Source organism: Pinus tabuliformis, chromosome 2_2 (assembly GCF_031772625.1).
Source record: "Pinus tabuliformis cultivar Carrire ecotype Pingquan chromosome 2_2, CPIR1, whole genome shotgun sequence".
Classification (NCBI taxonomy): Eukaryota; Viridiplantae; Streptophyta; class Pinopsida; order Pinales; family Pinaceae; genus Pinus; species Pinus tabuliformis.
The window spans coordinates 1,289,492,620-1,289,506,506 of NC_142300.1; positions in this window are offsets into that span (position 1 = coordinate 1,289,492,620).

A 13,887-nucleotide genomic window follows, 5' to 3' on the forward strand; every position below is an offset into this window, starting at 1 on the left:
AGGGACTGATTGACCAGAAGTTGAGACGGCAGGGACCAAAGAGGTTGGGAACAACCAAACAGGCAACCCAACAGTTAACCCGGGGAGGGACAACGTTGCCATGTAAGGAGCACCAACATTCCCAAAAGGAGAGAAATGACCAGGGTTTCCGTCAGAGGGGATCCCTAGGTTGGTGAACCCCGGAAAAGTTTCCATCGAAAAAGAAGCCTACTCAAGCTAACGCAAACAAGATCTAACCGGGTAAATGTGAATCGTGGCCGAATAAATCTTAAGACAAAGGAACTGAACTTGACCTTTTCATGTTTTAAGAGTCGAGAAAAGGATGAAAAGGTGACTCTAGTCGCCTTCGAATGTTTAGTGAGCCCGAAGTGACAAATGCACAGGTGAGCCTTTTCTTTTAGGGAGTCCGAAAAGGATCAAAAGTGACTACTCTGGAGAAACTAGGCAAAGGGTTTACCAAACAAATCCGTAAAACTGCATATACACCTTGGCAATCATATGAAAACCAAGGACTTTCCGTACGACAGTCAATCTTCCCGAATGCTGTGTTCAGTGCGTTACAGCTTGTAAGGCGGCAGACACGGCTTCCTGTGGATAAAGGATGATAACCTAGTGGGGTCTCCCCATATACTCGACGGTACGTGGGAGCACAAATCTGTGCTAGAACACTATTGAGTCACAAAAGGAGGAATCACCCAACCTTAATGTGAAACAACAGTGACTAGGTTTAACGACACCGGAACACGTCTCTAGCCTAGACCTCTAGATGTATGCGTTAAGTTCCAATGCGTTTTTAGATTCATTCAGTTCATTTTACGGTTGATCTTTGATTAGGTTTCAGTTTCCAGGTCCTACCGTATGTAATCTCTCACAATTTCCTAAATGCAAGCTATATGCCAAAATATATCATTTCATTCGATGAACGCTAGCTACGAGAGAGTTGAGATCTTTCAATAAAAAAAAATGATCATAAAACAATCAACAATAACTCTAATGCAGCTAATGGCAATAAACAACTTTTCTTTAAAGTCACTAATCGCTAATAACAATGAAAAGCTCTAATTTCCATTAACTACTGCAACGCAAAAGAGATTGTTCGTTTTCTTTTCGATGGCAAAATGCACTAAACAAATTTTGAGAGATAATAACAGAGTAAAAGAAACAAATTTCACTCAATGAAAACACAATCAAGTCCCTGAAACACCAAGCCAATATTTCAAACCAAGAAAAATCACAAAGACCTCAATGAGCTATGTAATCTAAGCCCAAACGAAGCTAAGCGAAATCCAAACGAAAAAGAGGTAAATTGCTCGAAGAACACAATAAAAAGCTTTAACAATCACTGAACAAGTGCAAGAGAGTAACCAAAATGTCGACTGGACCAATAGAAGGCCAAAACTCCTAAGGAAGGCTCGATGCACAAAGCCACTAGATGCCCTAGGGCTAAAACGTGAAATCGGTAGAAAAAAGCAAACACCCAAAGGGTAAAGGCCAAAAACCAATCAAACAAGACTCTAACACATTCAAGTGGTTGAAAGATAGTATCCAGACACAAAAACCAAGCTTGGAAGGCTCAAAACAAGCAAACTCTAAAAGTTTCCCTGGGCTGGCGCGACTTTCAGGCTAAAAGTAGCGCCAATTGAGGATTGGCGCGAGTGGTACATTGACAAGTAGCGCCAATTGGCACGACTGTCATGCAAAAAAGAGCGCCAATCAAGTTTGCTATGCTAAAATAAAAAACAAGCAATCCAAGACTAGGCCAGCAGTACCCAGACAGACCAAGAAGCAAGAGACAACAGAGGATCCAACCCAGAAAGCTATCTAAGCAATCAAAACAAGAGAAACCAAAGAGACAAGACAAACTCCAAATTTTTTAGTTCGTAAACCAAATCGGAGATTGACTGAAGTGGCGTTGATCTACTTCGCTATTGCAAAGCAATAGCGTTTCGAAGGCTATCTGGCCGTACTTCAGGCTCTGTCTAAAGTTCACAAATCAAACAACAAGCTAAATCCCCAGCAGAGTCGCCAAATTTTTGGTGAGGTAAATCCCCTCTGCGGACAGAGGCGATCCCCACTAGCCCAGAATGGGTCTAGCAACAATCAAACAATGCTAACATGCAGGTTCCTAATTACAAATTAAAGGTAAATGATGAGAGCCTACTTGGAATCTAACGCTAGTGTTGTAGAAGAGTTGACACTCCCGTTCCTTTGCTCCGGCCGGTCACGATCCTCACGATCTTCGGAAATGGACACCTCCACATGCAAAGAACGACACAAATACAAGCATAAAATCCAATAGATGCAATTACATATCAGCCAGAAAAGATATAACTCAAACATCATTACAATGAACAACAAGAGTGGAACCATAATGATAGTCATCTATTATTGATAAACAACAAAGAAGAATACAACCATAGTTCCGACGTCAAATCCTCCTTTGGCTGGGTGATCAGCTACATATGCCTTGCAAAGCTTGTTGGTATTGGGAACAAGCCTCTCTCTCTTTGATTATGAATGCAAAGAAGACTTTTACATCAATCTCTTAGACTTCTGAAAGTATAATTCTCCCTATGTTCGAACTAGCTTGTCAAAGGCAACATGACAAGCTTTTATAGATGGAGGAGAAGGAGATAAGATCAATCACACCATCTATGGGATTGGGTTTATCCTCAAAAATCTATTATGGATAGAGAAAAGGGAGATAAGATTAATCACGACATCCATGGGATTGGCATTATCCTTAAAAAGCTTCATGAGTCGAAAGGAAAAAACTTTCGCGCGTGTGTTTGTTAAAAAGCTTTCCCAAACTCAGTTGGCGTGGGTATAGATCTGAGACAGAGTGCCAACTGGCACGCCCTCTTTGGAGGATTTCCCCCATTGGCGTGAGTAATACACTGTGGATCCGCGCTAATGGAAAAAGGGAACTTTTTAAGGATATTCTGCAGGAGATGTCTTCAGGGCATATGAAGTCCATACTTAGGGGAACATAATGCAAGTGTTTTCAAGTTATGTCACTTCTCACAGGTCCCGGAATGAGTCCTCCAAAGTGCAGGAGAGGGGTAACAGGGACGGTGACAAATGGTGACAAATTACTGTGTAACAGTAGCAAAACACTTTTGCTCTTTTTTCTTCCAATTGTTGTGGTGTCAACCTTGTAGGTTATGGAAGACTAGGAGCAACAACACTTCCATATTTAAAGTGATGAGTGGTATACTACCTTCTTTCCATAATTTGGATTTCAACTTTTCTTGCCACCCTGAATGCCTTCTCCAATGAATCAAGTTCCCAAAGGTCAACCTTATTTTAGATATTATCTTTTAAATTCCCTATGACAATTTTCCCAAGATCACGTGTTTGCGATGGAATTCACGAACCTGCAAAAACCCTAACTTCCTTAGTTCGTATCTCTGAAAATATAGTGTGACAAGATCTGAAATTCGGTCATGCAGTTCATCATGATTTCGGATCAAATGGGTTTTGCTTTCCACTTCAGAAGCTTTGTAGAAACAAATTTATACCGAAAATTCCACAATGACCTATTTGAAGCAGTGAAACCCTGGAATTCAAAGCTTTGATACCAAATGCTATGAAACCAACTCACAAAATAGAAGAAAATATAGATCAACAACTTAAAAATCAGCCTCTTCTAGGGGGAAACCTCCTTTACTTTACACAATAAACAATTCTTGGATGATACAAATGACAAGGCATCCTTTCTATATATATAAGAGTCTATGGGGTCACAATATAATCAGAGCCGACATAACAATAATAATGTAAGGGCACAACAATAACAATAATGGGCTTCTATGGGGCATAATAATAACAATATGGGACTAAATGAACACAAAAATACAATAAGGGGGTTGCACTAATAACAATAAGGGGCTACACTAGTAGTATAGGGACCTAACATTCATGAAAATGTGACTCAAATTAAATTAAATTTTACGAAGAACAAAGAATCTAACTGAGAGATGTTTATTAGGATGTTATTAGGTAGAGGTATTTCACAACTATTTAAAGAGTTGAGTTGTCAATATAATAAGTGGTACACTGACAAGAATTGCATTAAGTGATAAAGACAATGAGAATACGATAATAATAATGAAAGTCCACATATCTAGAAAAGTTTGGCATATAATTAGCTTTGGTTTCTTTTTAAATTACTGGAAATAGGGAAAATGATTGCAATAACTATAGTAAAATCTCTACATTCTATTTGCATTCTACATTTTCAATCCACTTGAATTTGTGTCATTTGAAAAAAATACATACATTTTTGGGTAAGTGGGCGAGAATATAGAAATGGATAGTGTGGAAAGAAAAAATCTATAGGATTAAGGAATAGAGAAGTACTTGCATTACAAGCATTTGTCATTTGACTCATGATGCATATTGCCAGTGGAAAAAACAAACAATACTTTTAGCTATTGTTTTATGATACAAGCAAGACATTTCTCATTACCCCTGTAAAAAATCATAGAAAAATGATCTGAGAACCAGAGGAATTCAATTCTCGACCCAAGAGAAGAATCACCGAAAGTATAGTAGTTACCTAAACATGAAATTGCATACACTTTCAGTATTTAATCACTATATATGGAAAAAATCATTGCACTAGGAAAAAACTACTTACATTACAAACATTTGACATTTGTGTCACCATGCATATTTCCAGTGGAAAAAACAAAGAATACTTTTAGCTATTAGTGTATGATACAAGCAAGACATTTCTCATTACCCCTATAAAACTTTATAGAAAAATGTTATGAGAACAAGAGGAATTCAATAATTCATAACCCAAGAGAAGAATTGTTGAAAGTATAATAGTTACCTAAACAGAAAAATTCATGCACTTTCAGTATTTAATCATTATGTATGTGATCCAAGGGATCAATTTAGTGCTCAAAATTCAAAGGGTTCAAAAGTGCTCGAAACTTGTAGCAATGTGTAGATCTCAACAACCCAACTCGTTTCACTAAAAAGTGATATCGTATGCTCCCGATATTGTGATATGATCAATTTTTCAAACAACTAAATATTTTGTAATATGGGTTGTCAGTATGCCCAGTCAACAGTCTGTACGCTAACAAGGCAGGTGACTGGGCAGTGAATGTGTATTTTATGGTCCAATGGTTTGTTGACAAGTGTCTTTTTTGTATTGGCTCATTAATGGTGGATTTCCATCGATTTAAGGTTCGTTGGCTTGGTCCTATGAGGGAGAGCCACGTGGCTCAATTGTTAGCTACCACATGGCCTCCTGCTGGCATTGTAAAATTTGGTATGGGTGGATCAGGCTTTGGTATGGTTTGATCGTTGGACCTTTGGGGTGGCAGCACAATTCTCCACCATTACACCACCAATGTTCCTTATTAACCAAAGTGGTCTCATCTTATTTAAATTTGAGCACAAATATATTTGGGGGTAAGGCTCGGGCTAAGCCCCAGCCCTGGTCAACGCACCCATGAGAACCAAGGGGTGGGTCCATGGGTTAGGGCTTAGCTTGAACCCCGATCCATCATCACCACCCACACACCTCAACACCATGGGACTACAACTAGAGTGAATGGAGTGAGGATGGATTATGGAGCCTAGCCCCCAGTCATATGCCACGACATGGAACCATAAGCGAGAGCCTTTGAGGAGGAGGCTAACGCTTAGAATTGGGACATAGCCACATGCATCTCAAGCGACCATCGATGGAGGTTGAAGGGGGCCAGCCCCTAGGGCACAGAGTGGAGGGCCAACCACAAGCCACATGGGCCTCAAATGACTGTAGCCTCTAGATTTTGGGCGTATGCATTAGCACGAGTCCCGGGTTTTATGGGCGCAATACGATCATGATGCCAAGTGTTGGAGGCCTGGCTGGAAGGGGCAAGAAGTTAGCCCCGACCCCTGGGTAGGTGGCTCCCATATGACCTCAAATTTCAGAAACTAGGCGTTAGTGGACAAGTTAATTGTCTGATAATTTTGCCCATTGGATGGGATTTTAGGCTAGGTTTTCATGTCAGTTCTGGGTTTGGGACAGTCAAGCCAATTTTGGGATGCTCAAGCTAGGTTTGGGTCTAATTGGAGGATGGTTAGCTATGGAAAGTGGCACAATGAAGGGGGGGGTCTAGCCCCCTTCTAAACCCCCAGTTAACTATGTGGGTTAGTCATGGAAAGAATATAACACAACCCAACATTCTCCCACTTGTTGTTTTCTTTCCATAGGGGGCCACAAGAGAGCTTAGTCATTTATCCCGCCCTGCAATGCCGATTGTTTCTCTACACCAAGAGAACTTCTCAGAGCTCACAGATTTTGTCAATGGATCTGCGGTATTCTTCAAAGTGTCCACCTTTACCAGCAAAACCTTTTTGTCTTCTATCATATCCCTCACAAAGTGATACTGAACATAAATGTGCTTTGTCTTTGAATAATATTCAGGGTTCTTTACCATGAAAATTGCACTTTGGCTGTCAAAGTCTATCCTTATAGCTCCCTCTACTAACCCCATACTTGAACACAATCTCTGCAACCAAACTGCGTCCTTGCTTGCATGAGTGGCTGCCATGTATTCTGCCTATGTATTTGATAGTGCCACTACAGATTGTTTCTTACTCATCCAACTAATTGCACCTCCAATAGTGTTATAGACATTTTTGGGCACTGAAACCCCAAGCATGAAATATCCATAAACCAAGGGCTCCTAAGTCCCTAAAAGTGTTGTTCTAACCCCTATCGATCGCAATGCACTGAACACAACATTCAGGAAGATTGACTGTCGTACCGTAAAAAGTATTCTGCAGTTTTGCGATTGGTTTAGTAATCCCTCTACCTACATTTCCAGAGCAGTCCCTTTCGTTCCTTTTCAGAATCCTTAATGGAAAAGGTCCATCTGAGCACTTGTCACTTCAGGCTCATTAAAAATCGAAGGCGACTAGAGTCATCTTTTGTTTTTTCTCGACTCTTTAAAATTGAAAAAACAAGTTGTGTCAAAGCGTCTAAAATTCATATAATTCGGAAACATACTTCCTCTTGATTTTTAGTTGATCAAGTAATCCGCAATCGTGGAAGAAAGTGAATTGAAACCCCATCGTTCGCGGAGGCTTACGAGTCAACCGTCTTTGTCTCCGGAATCGAAGCTATTACAGACAAAGCGAACTTGTTTAACCGATTCCAAATCTCCTGGTAAAGTTAGAACAAGTGTTCCAACAACATCAGAGACTCCGGTTACTCCAAACATTTCTGGTATCCCTGCCTTTACAGAAGAAGTTCAGCAGCCACCGAAGGACAGTAGTACTGATCCTAGTCTGAAGGTAAACACTTGTATCACTGAACGAGTTCCATCTACAACCGGTCCGTAGAGTGTTGTTCCCCAAACATCTGTCGCTGCAGATTCTATACTTTCTTCGGTACCAGAAATATTCTACGGACCTGACGGTCTACCCCTTCCACCTGGTCTGATTGCTATAGAAGAGATTGTTGAAGATCCTCCATCTAGTACTCCATCGCAATTTGGAGTCGGGATCACTCTATATCCTTCTTCATCAGAAATTAGTCTATCGCCAGCGGAAGCTCCTGTAGAATCGCTAGGTAAACTTTTGGATAAACTTTAAATGTCTGAATAACCGTCAACATCTAGGATTGTGTCATCTGACACAGCGACGACAGAACTTCCTGCTATCACTCCAACAATGTTTGCCGGTATACCATCTGTCACAACTAGCTCTCAATCGCTAGAAGGAGCCCACTCAGGGGCTATTTCAATGGTATGGTTTGTTCCTGTTTGTTCATCCAGAATAATATCCGGAAACTCTTGTGTTGAGTCTCAACAAATTGATCCATTTGGAGGTCAATTTGGGCAGTCCAGCCCTCAAGGGCAAACCATTCCCTTAAGTACCGGATTACCACCGTATGGGGGGCAGTATACCCTTTCATTGTCCCCTCCGGGAGGACAGCCATACGAGAGTTCACAACAAAATTCGGGTTATGCTGGAATTACGTCAAGCGGTTGGGTACCGATACTACCTCAACAACCAAGAGTTGTATATTCGATGCAACAATGCTTACCTATGTCAAGTATACCAACTACGCCAACTATTGTGACGGTGTCGCAAGTTCAAGCGCTACCTGTTGTATGCCAACCTCAAGTTTATTCGGTTGTAATGCAACAACCTCTTGACCCTGCAACTCAACCACAATCGCCGAGTGGTGGAAGGACACAGGTTCAAACGGGTACAATCACCCCTCACCTTGGTCAAACAGTTAGTATCGGGCAACAACACATGGCTTCACAACCATGGCTAGTGCAATACCAACAACTGTAGTTCCAACAAGTATACCAAGGTTTTGAGCAACAAATCTTTGCAAATAGTGGGCAACCGTATATTCAAAACGGTCAAAATCAACCATTCTACAATGGTCATGCCCACCAACCTTACCAAAGTTACCAGCATCAAATGCATTATGCTGGTATGCAAAGACCAACTGCTCAGGCAATCCCATCTTATCCTGGGTATGCTTCACCTAACCTGAATCAATAGTTACCCTTCGTGGCAACCTTAGAGTTACCTGATTTAAATCGGTTAACAAACGATCCAATCACTTATGCCCCTTGGTGGCCAGCGATTCTGCATAAACTTCCATCAGATATTCCTAAATTTAATGGAAATCCAGGTGAAGATCCGTCGAATCATGTGATGACCTTTCATCTGTGGTGTTCATCAAACACCTTAAACGATGATTCGATTAGGCTTCGCCTTTTTCAGAGGACGTTAACTGATCCGGCAGCAAAATGGTATATCGAATTGCCCAGAGCTTCATTTGACAACTTCAGTACCCTAGCCACAACCTTTTTAACCCATTTTCAGTTACCGATAAGGTACGAGACGGGAACGGAACTGCTTACCAATTTCAAACAAACAACGGCCACTCACATATCTGATCATATACATGAGTGGCGATGTCATCGTAGAATGGTAAAAACGTATGTTCCCGATCAGATTTTAGCTGAATGATTTATTAAGTCATTATTTCCTTCCATTACGGAAGATGTGGCAAAAGGAGGAGTCGTCACCGAAGAGCAGGTTATCGCTCGTGCGCAATATTTGGACTTGATTTACACTCAGTCTGGCACGCTCTATGATAAAATACCTGACGCTCCTAGACCGGAATTCTCAGTCCCTCCTCCTCCTCCTAAATCAAACAAAGACTCTCATGCCGGCGATGGCGTGATTGGCACAACAGACACGAAATTGACAAAGGCTACATCTAAAAAGGCTCGTAAGATTTCCGGTCAAAATGAAAAAGAGGAACTTCTTGCCTTGGAAGTAAATGTTGTATCGAAAGATAAAGGCAAAGAAACCAAGCAACCAGGGGGCAAGAAGAAAGGCAAAGGGAAGAAGAAGAAACAGGAAGAATCATCACCTGAAAAATCTTCTGCAAACCCTCCTGGAAATAGGAAACCAAGAAATCCATGCTTTATATGCGATGAGGATCATTGGACCGCAGATTGTCCACACAGAGCTGAGCTTAAAAAATTCCTCAAGAATTCAAAAACCTCAGCAGTATTGACTGATCTGTTTCCAAATCCAGGAACAAATCTAGTTGACAGTGGAAATGCTTCCCCGTCTCAAGTGCTGATGTTGTCGGTTTCCAAACAGCAAAATGATGCTTTGATATTGACAAGGAACAAAGATTATGGGAATCCACAGCTGTCGAACAACAAGGATAAAGATCAACCTAGTAGTTCAACAACAACTTCGACAGAAGTTGCGCTACCCATCCATTCCTGAGTTGACAATAAAACTGCCAAAGGGAGTAGTACACATGTCGACGTTTAATCCTCATGCTAGAGCAGCACAACATTATAATATAGTGGAAGATTTGGCCCAATCGCCATCCGCTATGTCGACTCTTGAGGTACTAAAAAATTGCCCATCCCAAAAGCAAGCTTTATTATCAGCCATCGGTGGGATAGACCCAAAGGATTCCAATCTTGTATCCTTTGATCATAAAGGATACAATCCTCAGTTACCAGCTCAACTAGCTTTCCTCATTCAAGTGAAAGCCCTCAACAAAACTGTTCATCGAACGATTATTGATGAGGGGGCATCTACATGTATTATGTCGATGAGTTGCTGGAAAACTTTAGGATCTCCAACCCTGTCGTGATCTTCGACGACATTAAAAGCATTTGACGGAAGAACATATACCCCTTATGGTATTCTAAGTAACTTGAAGGTGGAACTAGGAGGGAAAACAGTAGAAATAGATGCTGAAGTAATCGACGGAAATCCTTATTACAACATCCTACTGGGAAGACCATGGATATATGCAATGGCTGCTGTTGTGTCGACCTATTTTAGGAAGATTGCATTTCCCTTTCAAGGAGGGATTACAATCGTCGATCAACAAAACTTCCTCCCCAATGGTTCTCAAGTTACGGGAAGCATTCCAATGATCCATGGAAGCCCCCATTCGCTTCAAAATATCGGAGTAGGCCTACTAAAAGACCCTATATTAATGGGAACTTTTGCCCTTCCACCTCCAATCAATTTGGCGGAAGTAGCGTCGGTAGGAACCTGCAATATGATATCTTCAATTAAAAAGATCTCAGGAAATGATATCAACATGGATCATGCGCAGGTATTGCCTCCAAGCCCAACAGAAATATTGTAGCAATCAATATTTCTAGCATGGGAGGCAAACCCAAATCAACGCTCATCAAGCGTTTGGATAGATAGGTCTAAGGAATATGGCACCCCTTCAGATCCTTGGTCGCGAGTGCATGTCACCGACAAAGGAATTGTTCAATCAATGATAATTGAAGGGGCACCATGGGAAGATTACCACCATCGTTCTCTTCTTCCGTATTGTGAAGAAAATACTCCTAATGACCTTTGCCATCCTTCAGTTTTTGATTTTCTATCAAATACTGTAAACACGGTGGATTCCGAGCGAAACTTGTCCAACATTGAAGAGACTATCGCCATAAATATCTCAACCAAAGCAGATGTTGTAGAGAATATTTATGTTGGCAAATGTTGTTCTCCTTTAGAACTGGAAATATATAACGCTCTTTTTCGCGAATTCAGAGATGTCTTTGCTTGGTCATATAATGAAATGCCAGGCATTGACTCGAGTATCGTTGAACACGAAATCAAGATGTATCTAGATGTCAAACCAATACGACAACGGCTACGACAGTTGCACCCCAAGAAAGCCGCTGCCATCAAGGCAGAAGTTGAAAAAATTCTCCATGCTAGTTCCATTTACCCGATTCCTCTAACCGATTGGGTATCGAATATTGTCCCTGTTATGAAAAAACAAGGAACAATTAGAGTGTGCATCGATTATAGGGATGTAAATCAAGCTTGTCCAAACGACAACTACCCTACACCCTTCATCGACCAGATAATTGATGAATGTGCCGGATGTGAAATCTTTTCATTTATGGATGGATTCTCCGGGTATAATCAAATAAATATCCGCCCACAGGACCAGTCAAAGACTGCATTTATTTGTCCGTGGGGCACATTCACATATCGAAAATTACCCTTTGGTTTAAAGAACGCAGGGGAAAAATTTCAGAGGGCAATGAATTATGCCTTCCATGACATCAAAAACATCGTTCAACCATACCTCGACGACCTTCCGGCTCATTCGCGAAAGCGGACTGATCATCCGCAGCATTTAAGAGCAATATTTCTACGTTGCCGACACTACAAGATACGACTCAATCCACACAAATGTGTATTTTGTGTCAGTTCGGGTCATTTACTTGGCTTTGTAGTCTCGAAAGATGGGATTCGTCTCGACCCATGTAAGGTTCAGGCAATCATAAATTTGCCTCCACCTTCGAATTTGCTTCAGATTCAGAAACTCCAAGGGAAAGCAAACTTTCTAAGGAGGTTCATTCCAAATTACGCCGAACTTGCTAAAGGTTATACGTGTCTTTTGAAAAAGGAAGTACCCTTTGTCTGGGATCAGGTTGCGCAAGCTTCCTTTGATGCTTTAAAAGAATCCCTAATGAAAGCATCATTAATGTACGCTCTTGATTATCAAAAAGACTTTAACCTGTATCTGGCTGCAGCGGATACAACCATCGCAATGGTTTTAGTTCAAGAAGACAACGGAATTGAACATCCTATATATTATTTAAGTAAGAACTTAAATGATACAGAAAGCAAATATTCTTATGTTGAAAAGCTAGCGCTCGCAGCTATTCAAGCGATACAGAGATTTCGACACTATGTCCTCTTTCGAAAAACTACCATTCTATCAGATTGCAACCCCACGACTTATATATTGTCGTGACAGTTGCTGGGGGGCAAATATTCAAAATGGATAGAAATTCTACAAGAGTTTGAACTGGAATTTGTAAAATCCAAGTCAAAGAAAGCTCTGGTTTTCAAAGAATTATTATGCGATCTTCCATCATCGTCCAATGATGAAACATCCGAACAAACGATCATGGACGAAAATTTGTTTCTGATATCTTCAAACAATCTGTGGTATGGGGATATAATCATTTATCTCCAAACCCAAAAATATAGGCCAAATACCTTTCGCTTCGAACAAAAACGTATTCGATACCAAGCAAAAGACTACATGATCATCGGTGATACACTTTACGTCGTGGTATCGATACAGTTCTGAGAAGGTGCCTCACCCATGAGGAGGCCGAAAAAGTCCTAAATGATTGCCATTCAAGCACGTTTGGGGGGCATCAATCCTATTATGCTACAGTGCAAAAAATTTTACGAGCAGGATACTTCTGGCCAACAATGTTCAAAGATTGCATAACCGCAGTCAGAAGTTGCCATGCTTGTCAAATTTTCGATAGAAAAACCAGAAGACCACCCGCACCTCTGCAGCCAATAGTTGTTGTCGGGCCATTTGCCAAATGGGGCATCGATTTCATGACATGTAACCCCACCTCGACCGGGGGGCATGGGTATATCATAGTCGCAGTTGACTATTTTACGAAATGGGCCGAGGCGATACCTACATTAGATAATACTGGTGAAACAGCTGCCCTCTTCTTTTTCGATCATGTAGTTGCCAGATTCGGCGTCCCAAAAGCTATAGTCACAGATCATGGATTGCATTTTCGCAATCACATGATGGTCGAATTAGCTGCCAAATTAGGGTTGTCTCACGGCAGCTCTACTCCATATTACCGCAAGCCAACGGACAAGTTGAAGCAATCAACAAAGTCCTGAAGCGCATGCTGCAAAGGATGATTGGAGTTCACAAAAGAAGTTGGCACCTAATCTTGTACTCAGCCTTGTGGGCTTACTGAACATCGGTAAGGAATGCAACCGGGTTTACACCTTTCCAACTGGTATATGGCCTGGAAGCAGTCTTACCAATCCAGTGTGAAATCTCATCCCTCAAACTCGCAATTGACCTTCTCCCCGAGACTTCAGAAGAGGAGGCTCGTTTCTTGGAACTAATCCAATTGGATGAAACCCGTCATGATGCCGCTTTGGCTAATGAAGCCCATAAGAAACGAGTCAAGGCGTAGTTCGACAAGAATGTCAAACCCTGCGTCTTCTCAGAAGGTGACTTGGTCTTGCTTTTTGACCAAGAATCCGATAAATTGGGGGCAGGTAAATTCAAGTCTTTATGGATGGGACCCTATGTTGTTAAGCGAGTTTTAGCAAAAGGAGCCTACGAGTTAATGGATTATGACGGGATTCCACTGGCACAACCTCGTAACGGGTTGTACCTCAAGCGTTACTATGCGTGATTCAGTATAGTAACCTATATGCTTTTATTATGTTTTTGTTTTCGCTAAAGTATTTGTTTTGGTCAAGTAATCCACTTTTTACATTTATTGCAGATGTCAAACCTATTGGAGTCATGTGTTGGATATGCCGACGGAGCGAGTC